Source organism: Heloderma suspectum, chromosome 1, assembly GCF_057233095.1.
Source record: "Heloderma suspectum isolate Gila_16-S chromosome 1, 16-S_ref, whole genome shotgun sequence".
Lineage (NCBI taxonomy): Eukaryota > Metazoa > Chordata > Lepidosauria > Squamata > Helodermatidae > Heloderma > Heloderma suspectum.
The window spans coordinates 242,114,515-242,137,171 of NC_139458.1; the positions used below are offsets into that span (position 1 = coordinate 242,114,515).

A 22,657-nucleotide genomic window follows, 5' to 3' on the forward strand; every position below is an offset into this window, starting at 1 on the left:
TGTCACAGAGAATGTGAGTCTTGGGGAAGGAAGGCAGGCATCATTCTGAGGAAGAGGAAAATGATCCCTTAGAAGGGACCCATTCCTTGGAGGATGAACAAATATCCTCTCACACCGAGGATGTGCCTCCTGGGGGAGGTGGGTTTGTGGTAGTGGGAGACTCCATCATTAGACACATAGACCGCTGGGTTTCTGATGGGCATGTAGACCGCATGGTGAATTGCCTACCTGGTGCGAATGTTGTGGATATCACTCACCATCTAGATAGCTTAGTAGATAGTGCTGGGGTGGAGTCCATGGTCGTGGTCCATGTTGGTACCAACACTGTGTGGAAATGTAGTTGTGAGGTCCTGGAAGCCAGATTTAGATTACTATGTAGGAGGTTGAAATCCAGGCCCACCAAGGTAGCTTTCTCTGAAATGCTACCTGTTCCACACTCAGGGCCAGCTAGACAGGCAAAGCTGAGGAGTCTCAATGTGTGGATGAGACGGTGGTGCAGAGAGGACGGGTTCAGATATGTTAGGCACTGGGGGAACATTTTGGGACAAGCCAAGATGGACTCCACTTGAACCAAAATGGAAACAGACTGCTGACGCTAAACATAAAAAGGGTAGTAGAGCAGTTTTTAAACTAAACCCTGGGGGAAAGCCAACAGGAGCTGGGAAGCATCTGGTTCAGGTTAAATCATTCCAAAGGGATGAAGATGAAAATGTTTTTGATTGCCCAAATGTAGAAGGGGAGGAAATAGGCCAGGAGTACATGGTAGAACATAAAAGCCAATCAAAGGGGCCAACATCCCATGGCAAAAGATGCGCACACCAGAGGCATCTGGGGAGGGATACTGTGTATGCAAATGCTAGAAGCCTCCGAGTCAAAATGGGAGAGTCGGATTACTTGATTTTAAAGGAAAACGTGGATATAGTGAGCATAACAGAAACTTGGTGGAGCAGAGAGAACCAGTGAGATATGGTCATCTCTGGATATAAACTCTATAGGAAGGACAGGGAAGGGCGTACTGGGGGAGGTGTTGCCCTGTACATCAAAGAGGGCATACTGTCGAGCAGACTAGAACACCTAAAAAAAGGGTAGGCAATAGAAGCGCTGCGGGTGACAATACCAAGCTCCAAAATTAATTTAGTGCTGGGAACATGCTATTGGCCCCCAGACCAGAATGCTTAGAACCTTGAAATGGAAAACAAAATCAGGGAGGCCTCCAAACAAGGAAGTGTTGTAATAATGGGCAACTTCAGTTACCCCCACATTGATTGGATAAATGCATGTTCCAGCCACGAGAAAGAGGTTAAATTTCCCAATGCCTTAAACGATTGTGCCCTAGAACAGTTGGTCATGGAACCAACTAGAGGGGAAGCGACCTTGGATTTTATCCTGAGTGGTGTTGCCCAGGACCTAGTACGAGATATAAATGTTGAACCAACTGGAAACAGTGCTCACAGTGCTATCAGATTTAATATATATTTAAGTAGAAAATTGCCCAGGAAGTCCAACACAGTCACATTTGACTTCAAAAGAGGAAACTTCTCTAAAATGAGGGAACTGGTGAAAAGGAAGTTAAAAGGGGATCAAATCCCTTCAAAATGTTTGGAGATTACTCAAAACCACAATAATAGAAGCCCGGCTAAAATGTATACCACAGGTTAGAAAAGGTAGCACAAAGTCCAAGAGGTCACTGGCATGGTTAACAAGCAGTGTTAAGGGACCTATTAGAGAAAAGAGAGCTTTCTTCAGAAAATGGAAGTCTTGCCCAAGTGAGGAAAACAAAAGGGAGCACAAGCTTGCACAAAGGCGATGCAAGCAGGCAATAAGAGATGCAAAAAAGCATTTTGAAGAACATATCGCTAACAACATCAAGGCCAACAAAAAAGAATTCTTTAAATATATCAGAAGCAGGAAACCAGCTATGGAGGCAGTTGGACCACTGGATGACAATGGAGTTAAAGGAGTACTGAAGGAGGACAAGGAGATTTCAGAGAAGCTGAATGAATTCATTTCATCGGTCTTCACTGCAGAAGATATAGGACAGATTCCTGTGCATGAAATGATGTTTTCAGGAAGGGAGTCTGAGGAACAGAGGCAAATAGTGGTGACCAAAAATGAAGTTCTCAACCTTATGGATTAATTGAATGCAAATAAATCACTAGGCCCAGATGGTAGCCATCCTAGAGTTCTCAAAGAACTCAAATATGAAATTGCTTATCATCTAACCAAAATATGCAACATGTCCCTAAGATCAGTACCAGAGGACTGGAAGATGGCCAATGTAATGCCAGTTTTCAAAAAGGAATCCAGGGGGTATCTGGAAAATTACAGGCCAGTTAGTTTAATGGCTGTTTCAAGTAAATTGGTTGAAGGCATGGTTAAAGATAAAATTAGTAAGTGTATAGAAGGAAAAGCCCTACTGAAAAAGAATCTACACAGCTTCTGCAAAGGTACGTCCTGTCTCGCTAACCTTTTAGAGTTCTTTGAGAATGTCAGTACACATGTGGACAGGGGTGATCTGGTAGACATTGTCTACTTGGACTTCCAAAAGGGTTTTGACAAAGTCCCTCACCAAAGACTCCTGAGCAAACCTAGCAGTGATGGAATAAGAGGACAGGTCCTCTTATGGATCAGTAACTGGTTAAAGAACAGAAAACAGAGTAGGAATAAATGGTAAATTCTCTGAATGGAAGGAAGTAAATAGCGGGGTCCTACAAAGAACTGCATTGGGACCAGTGCTTTTCAAACTGTTCATAAATGATCTGGAATTAGAAGTGAGCAGTGAAGTGGCCAAGTTTGCAGATGACACCAAATTATTTAGGGTGGTTAAAACAACGAGGGATTGTGAAGAGCTCCAAAAGGATCTCTCCAAACTGGAAGAATGGGCATCTAAATGGCAAATGTAGTTCAATGTAAGCAAGTGGAAAGTGATGCACATTGCAGCAAAAAATTCCAACTTCAAGTATAGCCTGATGGGATCTGAGCTAGCAGTGACTGACCAGGAAAGAGTTCTTGGGGTTGTGGTGGACAGCTCCATGAAGATGTCAACCTAGTGTGCAGCCTCTGTAAAAAAGTAGGGATGTACGAAAGTCACTTACCTGAACCCGAAAGTTGATTCGCGGTGGGGGGGAGGCGCTCCGTCCCTCCCCCCGAAATTCTGGCCGGGGAGAGGCGCCCCGTTCCTCCCCCCTGAAATTCTGGCCGCGGGGGAGGCGCCCCATCCCTCCCGCTGCGAATCCTGTCCTGCTGGGACGCAAATGGCGGCAGCCATAGCCGCCGCCGTTTGTGTCCCTGCAGTCAGCCGTGATAGGCTATGTAAATGTTTACGTAGCCTATCACGGCTGACTTTAAAAAAACAAACGCGTGTACGCAAATGGCGGCGCCCATGGGCAACGCCATTTGCGTTCTTTATTTTGGCACGTGTAGTGTACATAAACATGTAAGAGTTCCCCTTATTTTCGCCGTAGTCTACGTAAATGTTTACGTAGACTACACGTGCCAAAATAAGGAACGCAAATGGCGGCACCCATGGGCGCCGCCATTTGCGTACGCGCGGGTTTTTTTTTCTTTTTTCACTCAGCTGTGATAGGCTACGTAAACATTTACGTAGCCTATCACGGTGTTTTTTAAAAATCTAGCCGTGATAGGCTACGTAAATCTTTACGTAGCCTATCATGTGTTTTGGTTTTTTTTTAACTTGGAAATGGCGGCGGCGGCAGCCGGTCGGAAGACCGGCAGCCGCCCCTGCCGAACCGCCGCCAGAGCCGCCTCCACCAGGGACATTCGCACAAGGTAAGTCCCGTCCCGGTGGGGGGGGAGCAGACCATTTCTCCACCAATTTCGGGGGGCCGAATGCGCTGGCATTCGGCCTCCCCGAGATTCGTGGAGAAATTCTCTGACATCCCTATAAAAAAGGCAAACTCCATGTTAGGCATAATTAGAAAAGGAATTGTGAATAAAACTGCCAGTATCATACTGCCCCTATACAAATCTATGGTGCGGCCACACTTGGGATACCGTGTACAGCTCTGGTCACCACACCTAAAAAAAGATATTGTAGAGCTGGAACATGTTGCAGAAAAGGACAACTAAAATGATCAAGGGCTGGAGCATCTCCCCTTGAGAGAAGGTTACAATTGCTGGGAATGTTTAGCTTGGCAAAAAGGAGGGTAAGGGGAGGCATGATAGAAGTGTACAAAATTATGCATGGTGTGGAGAATGTGGATAGGGAGACCTTTTTCTCCCTTTCTAAAAATAGTGGAACCCGGGGTCATCCTATGAAGCTGATTGGTGGGAGATTCAGGACAGATAAAAGGAAGTACTTCACAAAGCACATAGTTGTGGAATTCACTGTCACAGGATATAGTGATGGCCACCAGTTTGGATGACATCAAAAGGTGGTTGGACAGATTCCTGGAGGAAAAGGCTATCAGTGGCTTGCTCATAGTCTTGATGGCTCTGTGTGCTACTTCCAGTACCAGAGGCAATGAGCCTATGTACACCAGTTGCCAGGGAACATGGGTGGGAGGGTGGTGTTACGCTCATGCCCTGCTTGTGGGTTCCTGGTTGACAGCTGGTTGGCCACTGTGTGAACAGAATGCTGGACTTGGATGGACCCTTGGTCTGATCCAGTATGGCTCTTGTTGCGTTCATATAATATATACACACACACTCTCTCTCTCTCACAGACTTGCGCGGGATAATCACTTAAAAAACTTTAATCACAACTTTGAAACCGCCAAGCTTGTGGAATATCGTATTTGCAATGAGTATACATTCATTTTTACCAATGAACTTGTGAAATGGAAAATTTTCCATAGAAAATTAAGCACTGGAAAATTTTCTGTGGAAAATTATTTTCCCCGCATTACCAGGACTAATATTGGATACAACCCATGGGTGTGAACTAGCTGAAAGTTGTGGACAAATGATGGTAAGTCTAAGCCAGCAAACGCATTCTATAAATGTGAATCCTGTTCAAAGTTACTCTGAATTTCTCTGTAGATTTTTTTTAAAAATCAAAAATATAAATTGAAAATATCATTCATTATAAAGTATATGAAAATCTTTCAGTAACTATATAAAGCACTTGAAATAAAACATTAGGGAAGCATTTTAAGTAAAAGTAATTGCGGGTGCAGTCCTATTGAGATAGTCGGCAGCCTCCGACGTCTAGGGCAGCCCTGCATTTTTGGCTACGGCAGCCTTGCATTTTTGGCTAGACAGCCAATTTTGGCTTTCTAGCCATAGCTTCAGGGAGGGGGAGAGGAGTCCATGTGGCATATAGGAAGCTGTGTCATGTGTTTTTTGTGGTCTCCTCTCCTTCCCACACCTGCGACTGCCCCCTTTTCCCACTCTCTGTGCTCCATTTCCAAGTGCACAGACATAGCTGTTGGAGAAGGAGGCAAAGCCATCATCCAGTGAAGAAGGAGTGCTTGCTGCTGGTCCCGCCGCCGCCGCCACCACCGTTATCAGCACTGCTCTCTTCTGTGGACTTTCGCCTAGACAGAGCAACTGGACTTCTGCCTGACAGACAACCATTCCCTGCAGGACCAGGCCCCTGGGTACTGAACCAGCTGTTGCTGACCACCTCCACATGTCTCTTCTTGGAAGGAGCTATATAAGCTGGCCAGCTGAGGTGGCAGGCCCAACATCAGTGGGGTTGCTACCGAAGGGGGTGACACCAAGGGGGGTCCCCCCTTTGGGTTGCTCCTTTGGGGAGTGAGGAAGGAGAGGGAACCACACCCTTCTCGTGTAGCTGTCTGTGTGCGCGCATGTTTTGGGTGAGTGAGCTATCCCAGGGTTAGGGCTTGGGATAGCTGGGGAGGCTGAATTCCAACCATCCCTTAGGTGAGAGCTGAGGGGTGGGGCTAATTGGCTATGGTGAGAGGCTAGCCATAGCCTGGATAACAGATGTCAGGGTGGAAACTGAGCCCATAGAGCCCCAGAGCAGTTCTGATTCTGAGGAGGAACAGCAATCTGTGGGAGAGGAGCTCGCTCATCTCTCACAGGCACAGCGGCAGGGAGAGATTCCTCCTGCTTGCATTCCTGAGAGAGATAGTGACCCTGGCAGTGAGAGCGGGGGATCGGGCCTTGCTGGATGCTCGGCGCAGACGCAGGGAGCAGTGACAGATGGAGGGCACCGAAAGGAGGCGCTCTGCCCGTTTGGCGCTGAAACAATGGTCGCGTCCCGAGGACCCAAGAGTAAGAGGGAGGATCTCTCCATAGCCCATAAGTTCAGAGTCCTCCCGCGGTTCTCCTTCAAACGGGGACCAACTGCCTAATGTGGAGCTTAGGCTACTCTGCTATCTATCCCCAGTGCAGTTCCTTGCTTAGTCGCTGGTGATTAGCATCTGAAAGAGTCATAACGGAATAAAGCCTTGGAAAGAATCCTCGTCATCTGTGTCCTGAGTTGGCTATTGGAGGGGACTGTAAGAGGCAGCTAGGGCGCTCCTGACAGCAGCCTTATGGGAGTGTATGAGTGTGGAGTGCTTGAGGGGGGAGGGGGAGTAGTCCTCTTTTAATTTTAGGTTACTGCTACAGTTTTTACTGTCCTGGTTTGTTGTCTGGCTGTACTGGCCTTTTCTTATTAGTTTTATATCATTTTAGAGCTGTATATGTGCTTAGGTGAATCCCAGGGGACAGGGGAGAAATGGGGTGCCCCTATTGGAATAATCTCGGGCAGAGGGAGGTATGGCGTTGGGGGTTGGACAAGTCAGGTAAGGGAAAGGTGGGACAGATATTTGAAATCTGTCCCATCTTTCTGTCCTTCCCCCATACCTCAAAATCTAGGTTGTCCTATCAGCCCACCCTCTGATCTGTTGGTGCTGCTTTTGAATGTGAGGTCAGTACATAATAAAACAATTACTATCCATAACTTGACTGTGAACAAAGGGGCTGACCTGGTGTACATTACTGAGACCTGGGTTGATGAGCTGGGCGGGGTGGAAAGGTCTCAGCTTTGCCCACCTGGGTACTCAGTGCAGCACCAACCTAGATTGGAGGGTTGGGGGGGAGGAGTTGCTGTCATCCATAAGCATTCCATCTCCCTCATGAGGAAACTAGTACATCCTAGCACCAGTTTTGAGGGTCTGTACCTTGTGTTGGGCCAAAGAGACAGAACAGGTATGCAGCTGGTGTACCGCCCACCCCGCTGCCCAGCAGTCTCCCTGCCTGATCTGGCATTGGAGGTGGTGTTGGAGAACCCTAGGACAGTGGTTCTGGGGGACTTGAACATCCATGCCGAGGCTATCCTGACAGGGCCTACTCAGGACTTCATGGCAACCATGACAACCGTGGGGCTGTCTCAGTACATCACTGGCCCGACACATGTGGCAGGACATACCCTAGACCTGGCTTTTGCCGTTCGGTGGATGAGAGATGTTCTGATGGGGGTGGGGGGTTCAACCCCAGAGGTCCGCCCCCAGAGACGTATGGAATACGATGGATTCCTGAATGCTCTGGGGGATTTTCTGGCTGATAGGGCTGGTGATTCGGTTGAGGCTTTTGTCTCACCATGGAATGGTTATTTGGGAAGGGCCATCGATACAATCACTCCCAAGAGCTCACTCTGGTGATGTGGAGCCCATAACTCACCTTTTTTCACAGAAGATCTGTGGGCAATGAAACAGGCCACATGACAGCTAGAGTGCAGGTGGCATGGGTCTTGGAGCGAGTACGACTGGCGATTAGCAAAGACTCTTCATTGCTTATTATGTGGCAGTGAGGATGGCAAAAAATCTTATTATACATTTATTATTTCATCCTCGAAATGTCGCCCAGCAGAATTGCTCCGAGTGGTGAAGAACCTGTTGGGATCTTGGTTGGGCTCAGAGAAACTGGGATTGTAACCCTCGGTCATTTGCTGTGATAAATTTGCTAAGCACTTTGAGGAGAAAGTTGCTCGTATTCGCTCAGAACTTGATGCCACAGTTATCGCACTCTGGGGAGGTGTCCAGTGTTCCGCCTGGTTGTGTTTCCTGGGATCAGTTTCTGTCGTTGCAGCCTGATGATGTGGCCAATCAGTCCAGCCCACCACATGTAAGCTTGACCCTTTCCCTTCTTGGTTAATACAATCTAGCAGGGGTGGATTGACTGGGTGGGTCCAGGGAGTGGTAAATGCTTCCCTCTGTCAGGGGGTGGTGCCTGCCGCCTTGAAAGAGGCAGTAGTGCACCCTGTCCTGAAGAGGGCCACCCTGTACCCAGAGGTGTGTGGGAACTATCGCCCCATTGCCAATATCCCCTTTTGGGGCAAGGTGCTTGAGCATGTGGTGGCTGGGCAGCTTCAGACATTCTTGGAGGAAACTGATTATCTGGATCCATTTCAGTCTGGTTTCATGTTAGGGTACGGCACTGAAACAGCCTTGCCTGTTCTGACTGACGACCTACTCCGGGTGAAAGACAGGGAGTGCTACCCTGTTGATCTTCCTGGATCTTTCAGCGGCTTTTGATACTATTGATTATGGTGTCTACTGGATTGGCTCTGCAGGATGGGAGTCGGGGGCACTGTGCTACAGTGGTTCCACTCATACTTGCAGGGCCGATTCCAGAGAGTGGTGTTGGGGGATTCCTGTTCTACCCCATAGCTATTAAGCTGTGGGGTGCCACAGGGTTCTATTCTATTCCCTATGCTGTTGAACACCTATATGAAACCGTAGGGTGAGGTCATTAGGAGTTTTGGGGTGGGGTGTCACCAGTATGCTGATGATACTCCGCTCTATTTCTCCTTGTCGTCAGAGTTGGCTGATGCGGTGAAGGTGCTGGACCAGTGCTTGGAGGGTATAATGGGCTGGATGAGGGCCAGTAAACTGAAGCTAAATCCTGACAAGACGGAAGCTCTGTGGATTGGTGGTTCCCGAGTCTGGGAATTGGGTAAGTGACCTGTCCTGGATGGGGTTGCACTGCCCCTGAAGGAGCAGGTGCATAGCTTGGGAATACTCCTAGACCCATCCCTGTCATTGGAGCTCTAGGTGGGCTCCGTGGCCCGGAGTACTTGGGGCCAGCTTCGGCTGATCCGCCAGCTATGGCCTTTCTGGACACAACCTAGCCACAGTAGTACACACACTGGTAACTTCCCAATTAGACTATTAACATCACAGTAATTCAAGTCTATGCCCCAACCACTGAGGCCGAAGAAGCTGAGGTTGATCGGTTCTATGAAGACCTACAACACCTTCTAGAACTAACACCAAAAAAAGATGTCCTCTTCATCATAGGGGATTGGAATGCTAAAGTAGGAAGTCAAGAAATCACCGGGATAACAGGCAGGCATGGCCTTGGTGTACAAAATGAAGCAGGACAAAAGCTAATAGAGTTTTGCCAAGAGAACATGCTGATCATAGCAAACACTCTTTCCCAACAGCACAAGAGGCGACTCTACACATGGACGTCACCAGATGGTCAATATCGAAATCAGATTGATTATGTCCTTTGCAGCCCAAGATGGAGAAGCTCCATACAGTCAGTAAAAACAAGACCTGGAGCTGACTGTGGCTCAGATCATGAGCTGCTTCTTGCAAAATTTCGGCTTAAATTGAAGAACGTCGGGAAAACCACTAAACCGTTCAGGTATGACCTAAATATATCCCTGATGAATATACAGTGGAGGTGAGGAATAGATTTCAGGGATTAGACCTGATAGACAGAGTGCCTGAGGAACTATGGACGGAGGTCCGTAACATTGTTCAGGAGGCAGCAACTCAATCCATCCCAAAGAAAAAGAAATGCAAGAAAGCCAAGTGGCTGTCTGATGAGGCTTTACAAGTAGCTCACGAAAGAAGGGAAGCGAAAAGCAAGGGAGAAAGGGGAAGATATACCCAACTGAATGCAGAGTTCCAGAGAATAGCAAGGAGAGACAAGAAGGCCTTCTTAAATGAACAATGCAAAGAAATCGAGGAAAACAACAGAATGGGAAAGACTAGAGATCTCTTCAAGAAAATCGGAGATCTCAAGGGAATGTTTTTGCAAAGACGGGCATGATAAAGGACAAAGAAGGCAGGGACCTAACAGAAGCAGATGAGATTAAGAAGAGGTGGCAAGAATACACAGAAGAACTATACAGGAAAGATTTGAATGTCCCTGATAGCCATGATAGTGCGGTCACTGAACTTGAGCCGGACATCCTAGAGAGTGAAGTCAAGTGGGCCCTAGGAAGCATTAGTAACAACAAAGCTAGCGGAGATGACAGTATTCCAGCCGAGCTATTTAAAATCCTAAAAGATGATGCTGTAAAAGTGCTGCATTCAATATGCCAACAAATCTGGAACACTCAACAGTGGCCACAAGACTGGAAAAGGTCAGTTTACATTCCAATTCCAAAGAAGGGCAACGCCAAAGAGTGTTCAAACTACCGCACAATTGCGCTCATTTCACATGCCAGCAAGGTGATGCTCAAAATCCTACAAGCTAGGCTTCAGCAGTACTTCAGATAATGAAGCTGAAGCTCCAATATTTTGGCCACCTAATGTGAAGAGAAAACTCCCTGGAAAAGACCCTGATGCTGGGAAAGACTGAAGGCCAAAGGAGAAGGGGACGGCAGAGGATGAGATGGCTAGATAGCATCACGGATGCAATGAATATGAACTTGAGCACGCTCCGGGAGAGAGCGCAGGACAGGAAGGCCTGGCGTGCTATGGTTCATGGGGTCACAAAGAGTCGGACACGACTGAACGACTGAACAAGAACAACAACAAATGCACTTTACATGGGGGCTGCCCTTGAAGACGACTCAGAAGTTGCAGCTACTGCAAAACGCAGCAGCTAGACTGCTGACCAGAACACCTCATAAAAACCATATAACACCGGTTTTAAAGGAATTGCACTGGCTGCCAATACACTTTCAGTTGGAATTCAAGGTTTCAGTGATGACATTTAAAGCCCTAAACGGCTTGGGACCTCGATATTTGAGGGAGCGCCTCTCCTTGTATATGCCTGCCTGAGAACTGAGATCTTTTGGAGGGGCCCTCCTCTGCTTCCTACCAGTACGAGACATACACTATGGTGGGACATGGGAGAGGGCCTTCTCTGCTGTGGCACCCCATTTGTGGAATGCCCTCCCCTTGGAGGCCCGAGTAGCGCAGACATTGGTCTCGTTTCGGCGCCAAGTAAAAACATGGCTTTTTACCATAGCCTTTGAGGGCTAACTGCATTCCCTAGCACATTGCTTTAACTGTTTTATTGTTTTAGATTTTAACTAGTATTAGCTTGTTTAATAGTTTAATATGTTTTTAGGTGTTTAAATTATTTATTGTTTTATACTGTTTAAATTGATTTTATCTGTACGCCGCCGTGAGATCTTAATGGTAAATGGCAGGGTAGAAATGTTTTAATAAATAAAATAAATAAATAGCTGGCACAGAGAGAACCACACCAGCTGGGAGGGGAGCGCATTCTCTGGGAACTGTGTTCGGAGCCCTGGCTGCAACCTCGGTTCCCAGTAACCAAAAAATCCTATGGCCCTCTAGACAGTGTCTAGTAGCCTTAGGCTTGCTCCCTGCTTGTAACTTAGAGAAGCACTCATAGGTTGTGAAATAATTTCCCATGTTCTTGTATGTGATTTCTATTCCAGAAGCCATTGTAAATGATTGGAGTCTTGTATTTCCATAACATTTTTCCAGCTGTTTCTAAATGGGGTTGTATGCCCCTGAACAGTGAAAGGATCTTACTTTTTTGAATACATATTTTTTACAGGGGGTTCATTCTTATCCACTCTGTTGCCCTTCAGTCACGTTAAACACTCCTTTCAAAGCCAGACCTTTGGCTTAGATTATGATCTTTCCTTGCCTCTGGTGCCAATCCAGCCCTCTGGGGTTTTCCAGGTGGTCAGGCTTCCTTCCCCTGAGCTCACCCCTTTTTTCTGAGCAACCCTCACTGCGGTTCTTTCCCAGTCTAAAAATTTGAAATGCCTCTCCTAAGGCTTAGTTACTGGCAGTCAAAGTTTTAAAGGAAAATATGCTGGTATTTCCCCCCACAAACTCTCTTTCAGCCCCACCACCACCACTGGAGCATGTGCCCCGAGAGCTTATCTGAACTTGAATTTGGCCCTCATGCTGAAAGGGGTACAACACCCCTGGTATAAGAGGTCTTAGCAGGAAAACATTAGAAGGTGATACTGTTTGGCAATAAAAAAAACGGATGCCTGTGCTTGCAATTGGGTTAATAAATTAGTATTTTTATTTTTGTTGTGATGCTGTCAACTGCCCTCCTTTAACAGATTCTGCCTCTGCCAATTTTAAAGTGTATTTATATGGCTATCGAGCTCTAAGCTTCCATTCACAACTGATTGCAAAACAAAACATTTAAGAAGTCTTGGATACTAAGAGTGCAAACCTATGCATGTTTAGACAGAGAAGTTGTACAACTCCCAGCATTCTCTAGCCGGCTTGGAGTTGTAGGACTTTTTCTGTCTAAACATGCATAGGATTGCGTTCTTCTTTCCCGCCTCCTAGCTGAGCAGAGCAGAGGAAGCTGCTCCAGCTGGTTTAGGGGGCTATACAAGCAAGCTCCCAGAGAGCGAGCAATCAGAGAGAACAAACAGGGAGAGCAAACAGGAGTTTGCCGGAGGAGGTCAAGGGGGAGGTCCCTAACATTTTTTTAATTTATTTTTTCTTGTAACACACACTTCCATATCAGTGGGACTCTGTTTTTAACCTCCAGTGAGTAGAGGCAAAAGGACAGGCCATTCCAGTACAATCAGAAAGCTAGAAACAAAAAGAGAAAAGAGACTATGGAAGCAAAAGACTCTCCAGTGGTGGTAACTTACAAGGTCTGTGCCATTTTTGTTTTCTTGCCCGAGATCAACATGGCCTACATGTGCAACAAGTGCAAGTTGATCACGCTGCTGGAAGAAAAAGTAAGGGGACTGGAGCAGTGAGTGTCGACCCTCCTGGGAATAAGAGAAGACGAAGAGTTCTTGGACAGAACAGTGGAACTACAGCAGCAAAGTGAAGAACAGAAGCTAGAAGAGCAACAGCAAGTTGAGGCAGAAGAGGAAACTGCTGAGACGATGAAAAATGACATAGAGGATACTCCTTGGGAAAGGGTGACAAGAGCAGAAGAACTAGAAACCACTCTACACCAGTGGAAGCAGTGGAACTATGGAACTGTTTCCAGGTACTTAAGGAAGAGACTGGAGGACAGCCTGCAGAGGAAGAATTACAGGGGAACCTGCATGAGAGCAAGCAAGAGGCTGAAGGTCAGTCAAGCAGAGGCGATGAAACCAAGGCCTACAACAAGAAGAGAAAAGTAGTAGTAGTAGGAGACTCCTTGCTGCATGGGATCGAAACCCAAGTATGTTGCGAAGACCCATGGACTTGCCAGGTATACTGTCTCCCGGGAGGATGGATTAGAGATGTGACTGAAGGGTTGCCTGCACTCACAAAACCCACTGACAGGTATCCTTTTCTTCTCATCCATGTGGGAACAAATGGTACTGCCAAGCAGAGCTACGAAGAAATCACGTCAGACTTTGAAGCTTTGGGAAGGAAACTCAAGAACTTTGGGGCTCAGTTTTCTCATCCATCCTTCCAGTAGTTGGAAGGGGGATAGAAAGGGAACAAAAAATACTCTGGATGAATGACTGGCTACGAAGGTGGTGCCGACACGAGGGATTTGGATTCTGGGAGCATGGTCTGTACTTCCTGGAAGATGTACTGTTGGCAAGGGACAGGTTGCACCTCACAAAGGCTGGGAAGAATGTGTTTGGCCACAGCATGAAGAACTTTATCAGGAGGGCTTTAAACTGAATCCTGCGGAGAAGGGAGACGTAAAGTTGGGGGTAACAGTGGACATAAGCCCATGTACCACAATGGAGACAACAACAGCTCTAATAGCACCCAATAATAGCCTTCCAAAACATGTAGGAAGAAAGCCAGACCATAAAGCACATGGTCTTCGATGTCTATACACTACTGCCCAGATATGGGAAACAAACAGAAGCAACTTGAACTCTGAATGCAGGAGGGAAATTATGACTTGAGAGGTGTAACTGAGACTTGGTGGGATGATTCCCATAACTAGACTACAGCAATTGAAGGATATAACTTGTTCAAAAAGAACAGGAGGGACAGACAGGGAGGTGGAGTTGCACTGTATGTTAAAAATACATATCCCTGCACAGAAATACAGGAGGATGAGCTTGGTAGCCCCATCGAGAGCATCTGGGTTAAAATAAATGGAGTAAAGAATACAAGGAACCTGGTGGTCAGAGTCTACTACCGGCCACCCAATCAAGGAGAAGATGAGGATGAAACTTTGGGAAAGCAAATAGCCAATGTTTCAAGGAACCATGATGTAGTAGTAATGGGGGTCTTCAATTTCCCCGATATTTGTTGGGAGACGCATCCTGCAAAACATGGTCCCTCCCAAGAGTTTCCTGACTTGTGTTGCTGATAATTTCCTCCTACAGAAAGTGGAGGAAGGAAGTAGAGGATCGGCTGTCCTTGACTTGATCCTAACCAACAGAGATGACTTAGTGGATAAAGTAGCAGTTACAGGAACTCTGGGGGAAAGCGACCATATTATCCTTGAGTTCTTGGTTCTAAAGGAATCAAAAGCCGAGTGTAGCCGAGTGTAGCATACCCTGGAATTAAGGAAAGCCGATTTTAATAACAATGATAGGTAAGGTCCCATGGCAAGCGACTCTAATGAGAAAAGGAGTCCAAGACGGGTGGGAGTTTTTAGAAAAGGAAATTCTAAAGGCACAATTGCAAACAAGTCCAACAAGAAAAAAAGGCGGAAGACAACAGAAGAAGCCAATGTAGCTTCACAACAAGCTTAGAGATGTCCTGAAAACAAAAAAGGACACATATAGGAAGTGCAAGGAAGGACAAAGGAAGAGTACACAGACAGGTAGCACAGAATTGCAGGGATGCTGGCAGAAAGGCTAAAGTTGAGAATGAGTTGAGTTTAGCGAGGAATGCTAAAAGCAACAAAAGGGCTTTCTTCAGTTACGTGAATAGTAAAGGACAGAGGAAAGAAATGGTGGTTCAGCTATTAAATAAGGATGGCAAAATGATAACAGATGAGAAAGAAAATGCAGAAGTGCTCAATTCCTACTTTGGCTCAGTCTTCTCCCGAAAGAGGGTCTATGACCCCCCTGGCAAAAGCAAAATACAGGCTAATGGGGCAGGATTGGGGGATACTTGGCTCAACAAGAAATGAGAAGGATCTTGGAAATGATGTAGATCACAAACTGAATATGAACCAACAATGTGATGTGGCAGCAAAAAGGGCAAATGCTATTTTGGGCTGCATTAATAGAAGTATAGCTTTGAAATCATGTGAAGTACTAGTTCCCCTCTACTCAGTACTGGTTAGTAGTACTGTGTTCTGGGCACTACACTTTAAGAAGGATGCAGACAAACTGGAGAGGGTTCAGAGGAGGGCAACAAAGATGATCAGGGGACTGGAAACAAAGCCCCATGAGGAGAGACTGAAAGAACTGGGCATGTTTAGCCTTGAGAAGAGAAGACTGAGGGGAGACATCATAGCACTCTTCAAGTGCTTGAAAGGTTGTCACAGAGGGGAAGGCCGGGATCTCTTCTCCATCATCCCAGAGTGCAGGACACAGAATAATGTGTTTTAGTGACAGGAAGCCAGATTCCAGCTGAACATCAGGAAAATCTTCCTGACTGTTAGAGCAATACGACAATGGAACCCATTACCTAGGGCGGTGGTGGGCTCTCCCACAATGGAGGTGTTCAAGATGAAGCTGGACAGCCATCTGTCAGGGATGTTCTGACTTGGATTCCTGCATTGAGCAGGGGGTTGGACTTGATGGTCTTATAGGCCCCTTCTAACCCTACTGTTCTGTGATTCCATTATATGGTGAGACATCTCCCAAGTGTCAGGGTAGAAACTGAGCCCATAGAGCCCCAGACCAGTTCTGATTCTGAGGAGGAACAGCAATCTGTGGGAGAGGAGGCAGCTCATCCCTCACAAGCACAGCAGCTGGCAGAGATTCCTCCTGCCAGCATTCCTGAGATTGATAGTGATCCTAGCAGTGAGAAAGTGCGGGAACGAGGCTTGCTAGATGCTCGATGCAGACGCAGAGAGCGATGAGCAAAGGAGAGCACGGAAAGGAGGCATAGCGGGGCAAGGACTCAGTTTCCAGCTATGCGACAACTTTTCATTTGCTGATGCAGGATTTACAATGGAGTGATGCTGCACTGGTGGCTCAGTTTTTGGACGGTTTGGACGACAAGATCTTGGACGAGTTGGTGAGCACGCTTAGCCCGCCTACTTTGGAGGACCTCATCCAGACCTGCCTCCAGATAGATAGTCGGCTGGAGGGGCGCCGGCAGACCCGGCGGGGCACTGGGGGCCTAGATTTCCTTCCTCCCATTCCCCCCCGTTTCCTGCCCCCACCCCCCGCCCCTGCGGCCGGGGCGGAGGAGACCCCGATGCAGCTGGGAACTACCCGATCCCCACTTCGCCCAGAGGAACTAGAGCGGCGGCGCGCTGAGCGCCAATGCTTTCGGTGTGGAAAACTGGGACATTTTGCCAAAACCTGCCACGCTAGACCCGCAGCTCCTCTGCCTCCCCCTCCTCTCCTTCCTCCTCCTCCTCCTCCTCGCCCCCAGGCCTGGCTAGGCTGTCCCTCAAGCCTGTAGGGGGTCTCCAGTGTGGGGTCGGTTCCACACCCGGTGGGTGCCTTCCGCAACCCCCCCCCATCTGCTGTTGCATGTTCACCTCCACTCCTCCCAGTGGGGTGGGGTGGAGGCCCTGTCTTTAGTGGACTCGGGGGCTACGACCAGTTTCATGGATGAAACCTTCGCCCCCTTCCACAAGATTCCTACCCTGCCTCTTCCTGCCCCTTTGGCAGTGGAGACCATCGATGGGCGTCCTCTTTCTTCGGGCGCGGTGACCGGGATTACAGCTCTGCTCACTCTGCGCGCCCAGTCCCACATTGAGCAGATTCAGTTTCACTTGGCCAAGGTTCCCCAATACCCAATCGTGCTAGGTGTTTCCTGGCTCTCTAAGCATAATCCTCAGATTTCTTGGGGGCTTCAGCAAGTGGAGTTCTCGTCTCCCTACTGCCGGGAGCATTGCCTCCTGACCGAGGTGCCAGTCCCAGTCCAGGTTTTAACCCTTTCCTCCCCCTCCTTGTCTGCTGCTGACAGTTCTTCAGCTACCGTGACCCTCCCAGAGAAGTATGCAGCTTTTCGGGATGTATTCGACAAGAAGGAGGCTGACCAGCTTCCCCCCCCACCACCCATTTGACTGTGCCATTAACCTCATTCCGGGGGTGACCATCCCCGCTGACTGGCTGTATTCAATGTCGGAGCTGGAACTTCGAGCTCTGCGAGAGTTTTTGGACAAAAACCTCAGACGTGGCTTCATTCGACCTTCCTCCTCCCCCTCCTGCTCCCCTACCATCTTTGTGGCCCAAAAATCTGTAGAACTCCGCCCGGTGCACGACTATAGAGCCCTTAGTTCGGTCTCGACCCCTGACAAGTACCCCCTCCCCCTGATCATCTGGAACCTGGAACATCTTCAGACAGCCTGTGCCTTAAACCAGAGGCAGATTAGGTGGTCGCTTTTTTCCCCCCGGTTCCACCAGATTTGCCATGTGAAGGCCTCCGACAACCTACAAGCAGATGCTCTTTGTCCTAAGCTGGACCTCCAGCCAGGGGGTGAGGGAAATCCCCCCCTCTGATTCTTCCTCCCCAGAGCCTGGCGGCAGCTGTGGTGTCTCACTCATGGGAGGAGCTCCGTCACTCTGCACAGGCTCAGGATGCTTTTCTGCAGTGGAGGAAAAGTGGAGGAATTGGGGCTAGCCTCTCCCCCCACACACACACCACCTTCTCTTTGCGAGGTGGCCTGCTTTACCATTCCGGTCGGGTCTATGTGCCTTCTAGACTCCTCCGTGAGAGAGCTTCGGCTATTGGGCGGTATAGAAATGAGATAAATAAATAAATAAATAAATAAATAAATAAGGTCCTCCATCAGTGCCACGACTCCCCCACCTTTGGGCATTTTGGCTTTGCCAAGACCCTGCATGGAGTGATGCGGGTTTTTGGTGGCCTCATGTGTGTCGGGACGTCAAGTCCTATGTCACCTCCTGCCCAACCTGCCAGTGGTTGAAAGCCCCCTCCGGCAAGCCCACAGGCTTGCTTCACCCCCTGCCTACCCCCTCAGGACCTTGGAAACTGCTCTCCCTTGACTTCATCACTGACTTGCCTCCCTCACATGGTAAGACCACCATTCTGGTGGTGGTGGATTTGTTTTCTAAGATGGCCCATTTCATCCCCTGCTCTGGGTTGCCCACAGCCAGGGAGACAGCGGAGCTGTTTTTGGCACATGTTTTCCGACTCCACGGATGGCCCGAGGGTCTCGTTTCGGATAGGGGGGCCCAATTCACTGCCCATTTGTGGAGGGAGCTACTTGGGCGTCTCCATGTGATGCTCCGTCTTTCCTCCGCCCACAGACGGACGGTCAGACCGAGCGCACCAGTGCGACTCTGGAGCAATATTTGCGCTGTTATGTCAGTTACCAGCAAGATGACTGGTTTTCCTTGCTGCCTCTCGCAGAATTTGCTTATAACAATGCCTGCCATGCTTCCACCCGCCAAACTCCATTTTTTGCCAATTTTGGTTACCACCCCAAGGCTTTCCCGTCCACCTTAGCTCCCTTTTCGGTGCCAGCGGCCCATTACTTTTTAGAGGAGTTGCGAGCGGTACACCACCTCCTATGGGACTCCCTCGAGCAAGCCAAGACAGCCTACAAGGCCTCTGCAGACCGGCAGCGCCAGCCGGGTCCGTCTCTGCAACTGGGGGACTGGGTTTGGCTGTCCACCCAATACCTCCCCTCTCACTCACCCGCAAAGAAGCTCGCGTCTCGCCGCACGGGGCCTTTCCAGATTACGGCCCAGATTAACCCTGTTGCTTTTCGCCTGGCTCTCCCCCCCTCCATGAAGATCCATCCTGTTTTTCATCGGTCCTTGCTGTCCCCCCTGGTTTCTGGTGACCCTCATCGCTCGGCCGGCTCCCCCCCGCCGCTGATGGAGGGGGAGGAGGAGTTTGAGGCCGCAGAGATTCTGGACTCCCACCTTTCTCGTGGCCGCCTGCAATATCTAGTGGACTGGAAGGGGTATGGGCCAGATGAGCGATCCTGGGAACCTGCAGAAAATGTGCATGCTCCGTTGCTGCTGATGCGTTTCCACCACCTTTGGGTCCAATGGGCACATTTGGCAGTTAGAGAAACTGTACTGAGCACCAACACAAAATGGGCACCCTGCAGATGAAAGCATTGGCCTGCAGCCACCTGCCATCTTTGTTTCCTAAAAATGCCTCTGAGCCCCACATGTGGCCCAGAGACATTGATGGGGAAAAGATGAGAGCAGCTAGAAGCCCTGACTTTGCTTTGAAGCAATCCCAGCTGCCAGTAAGAACCTTTATTTTTATTTTTTTCAAGCAGAAGGGGTAGGACACCTTGGTGGGCACCAGAGAAATGTGTCCGAGGGTGTACTAGTCTGAGGGTGCACTATCAAGAGGCAATCCCTTATGACTGGACTTTAACTGAAGGATGCCTTCTACTGAAGCAAACAAAGCTAAAGTCCAAAGCAATGGCTTGGCTCCATAGAACAGTGTGATTAGTGCTGCTCATAAAAACTGGTTTGGGCCTTTTTCAAACAGCAGCTCCCTATTTCACATGATAATTCCTCTTTTGAAATGGATGGGCGTTTCAACAGCAGTTTGTGATATGTCATGAGAGTCTGCAATTCAGTGGGAGAGTTAACTACATTCTTAAATTCTCCCATTCTAGTAATTGATTCACAGGTTCCTTTCAAATGGTGGTCAGCTTTCCATAATTAGTGTAATAGAAGATTTCCCACATTCCTTCTATCCTAAGGCTTTTTCTCAGCCCCAGTGCAAGCTCTCTCGCTGCCTGAGGCAGGAGAGAACATGCACTGCCGCATCACCCTCCTCCTTTTGCATGCCTCCCTTACCTTTTCTGCCACTACCCCATCAGCTGTATGTGGTTGGAAGAAGCAGCTGCATGGTGGGAAAAGTAAAGAGGCACATGGCGAGTGAGAGGGCAGGCGGCTTCTCCAGAGAGCCCTGCCAGCCGCTCTGTCACTGCAGCAAATGCCATGGTGGGAGAGCAGCTGATGGGGCTCTCCAGAGCACCCAATGGAAGTGGCAGGCAGGGGGAGCAGTGCAATTTGCCACTTCTCCCACTCTGCAGCCTCATGTAGGGGCCTCACTGTGCTTCATGGGAGGGCCGGCTCTGCTTTTGCTTGATTAGGAATATCTGGAAATTAAGTCCAAACAAGTTCTATAAATCATTTTGGTATGTAAATAGATCTTGTTTGCATATTTGGCTTCATATATCGAAAAGGCAGAGTTGTTAATGTTTGTTTGACTTGGATGAGGTGTACGGGCGGTGATTTGGTGGTCATTTAACCAAATTGTTAGATTATTATTAATTATTATAAATTATTTTCTTTTAATTATTATAAATTGATTATTATAAATTGTTAGATTATTAAAAATAAATTAAAAATATTAATTAAATATAATTATTAAAATCCAGTAAATGTTACTGGATAGTAGCTGCTTCTGTGAGTTCAACAGATGTGTTATCACTAAAATAAAAAGGGAAATATTTATTTATGAAGAGAAATTACCCCCTTGGATAATCTGTTTAGATGGATCACTCTTGGAGGACTTTGAGCTCTAAGAACCTTAGTTAGGTTTCTCTTACAAATAGTTTCTCCTGGAAAAGATGCTGCTTTCTTTGGTCCACAGGACTTCCTTTTGGAATTTCTGAGCTTTGACCAGTTAACATGTCTTTGTGTGGTCTACTGCTTGAGGATTGAAAGGGGGACTCATCCATATTTTTTTTCCTGAGGAAGAGCAACACCAGGCTTACTTTAAAAAAAAAAAACCTTAAAAAGAAAGAAAACAGTCTTCCTTCTAAGACTTAACCAGAAGCTTGGATTGGATTGTGCCTTAGTGTGTGTTTGAAGATCACATTTTTGTAAGGGCTATTCCTCCATAATTTCAGTCCTGGCTTGATAATTTCAAACAAGTCTGAAGGTGGCATTTTTACTTCCCCTTAAGTATTAAAAGTAATTTTCAAAAGACTTTGTTACACTCTTCTTGTTTTTATGTTTTCCTACAACAAAAATATTCAAAATAGCCATTGGAAATAAAGAATAGGTTCCTTAACTAAAAATACTAATATTTTGTATAGTTTAATAAAATACAATTCAGCCCCCATTGTAAAAGTCTCAAAAATGCAGAATTAAACCTCCCTATTATGTTTTCCAGAGGGACAAGACAACGGTGTGCTTTTCATTAATTTTAGAACCCTTGACTGTGGCCACCAGAAACAGTCAGCAAATGTATAGGAATTAGTCAGCTTAAAATATCAATGTATGCTGCTGATATGCTTTCTTTCAAACAACCACAGAGCTCCATGACTCATTTGTGGCAGATAATTGATCAATATAGTCCACTATCAGGTTACAAGGAGAATAAGGAGAAATCAGAGTTACTTTCCTTAAATTTATCCGAAGAAATTTGAGCTCAGATCAATTGGTGATTTGGCTTGGTATATTCAGATGGCCCAGTTTAGATATATGTGCATAAAACTGCCAAGTAAGTTAGCTACATTTATTTGAATTGGATTAGAATCCAGGTATACACTGAGTAAAACATTTTAGAGAGAGGCATCTACTTGAAACTTCTCTGGCTTGCCAATTGGGAGAAAATGTTAAGGAATTATATATGGATTGGAAAATATCCTAGAATAAACTTATCTACATTGCAGAAACCTACTTCAAAAAGAGGCCTTGCATTTTTCACCATAATGTAGAATGATTAGCACCTTGAAATCTAGTAGAGATTCATGTAAAATATTGTAGGCTAGGGATCTAGGTCTTGAAATAGCAGAGAGTCTCTGGGGAAAGAGTCATAATACAATTGTATATGTTCCATTATGTTCCTTTTTAAGGGAAGCTCAGTATAAACTGCCATTCCAACGGTACATTACTTCGGTAAGATTAAATAAGATCTTGAAAATTAATACAGTTGAGTGTTGGGAAATGTCAGACTTGACAGTAGAGACTTTTTTTCATATGCAGCGAGCCTGTTCATGTGCTCAAAGATACATTTTTGCCTGGCTGAATTCAAACCAATTGCTGTTTGCTTGAACTATATAGTATGTACACTGTGAGTGGCTGTGAGCCAGTTCTACATACTAGCTCTTTACATGTTGTTTGCTGCTGTTGCTGTCACACCACTACTCTTGTGTATGTAGATCACTTTTCCAATTTCCAATCGTACAATATCTAAACATTTTCTTAAAATTATCCCTGATAATACACTAATCCACTGTAGTTCTGCCTTTACACATGTTACATGCTGCAGCCTTTGGAAGAGCTCTGAAACAGCTGGCCTGAATTTAAAACACAAAACTCTGTACCTTAAGCCCCTGTGGCTGAAGGCAGTCAAAATCAATAACGATAAAAATGGGCATGACAAGTTTGGGAAATCCATATTTAAAAGAACTTGGAAAATCCAAAGTGGGATGAGAAAGCTTTACTTGTTGTCCGAAGAATAAGCATTTCTGATATACCTATGTTTTCTGAAATTAAATGACATTTTCTCATGTGGTTTGGGCATCTTTTGCTTTTTAGATCTTCAGGGGGTTT

General features: G+C 47.0%; 1 protein-coding gene and 1 long non-coding RNA gene across 18 annotated transcripts in view; both read left to right on the forward strand.

Annotated features, from left to right (window-relative positions):
• Positions 1-22,657, forward strand: part of SUPT3H (SPT3 homolog, SAGA and STAGA complex component) — a 479,638-nt gene that overhangs the window by 192,601 nt on the left and 264,380 nt on the right. The gene's annotated exons all lie outside the window — the stretch shown is intronic.
• LOC146358868 (uncharacterized) lies at positions 5,374-20,914 on the forward strand. The gene is made up of 2 exons (XR_014786065.1): positions 5,374-5,561; positions 8,734-20,914. It is a non-coding gene; the product is annotated as an uncharacterized LOC146358868 (long non-coding RNA).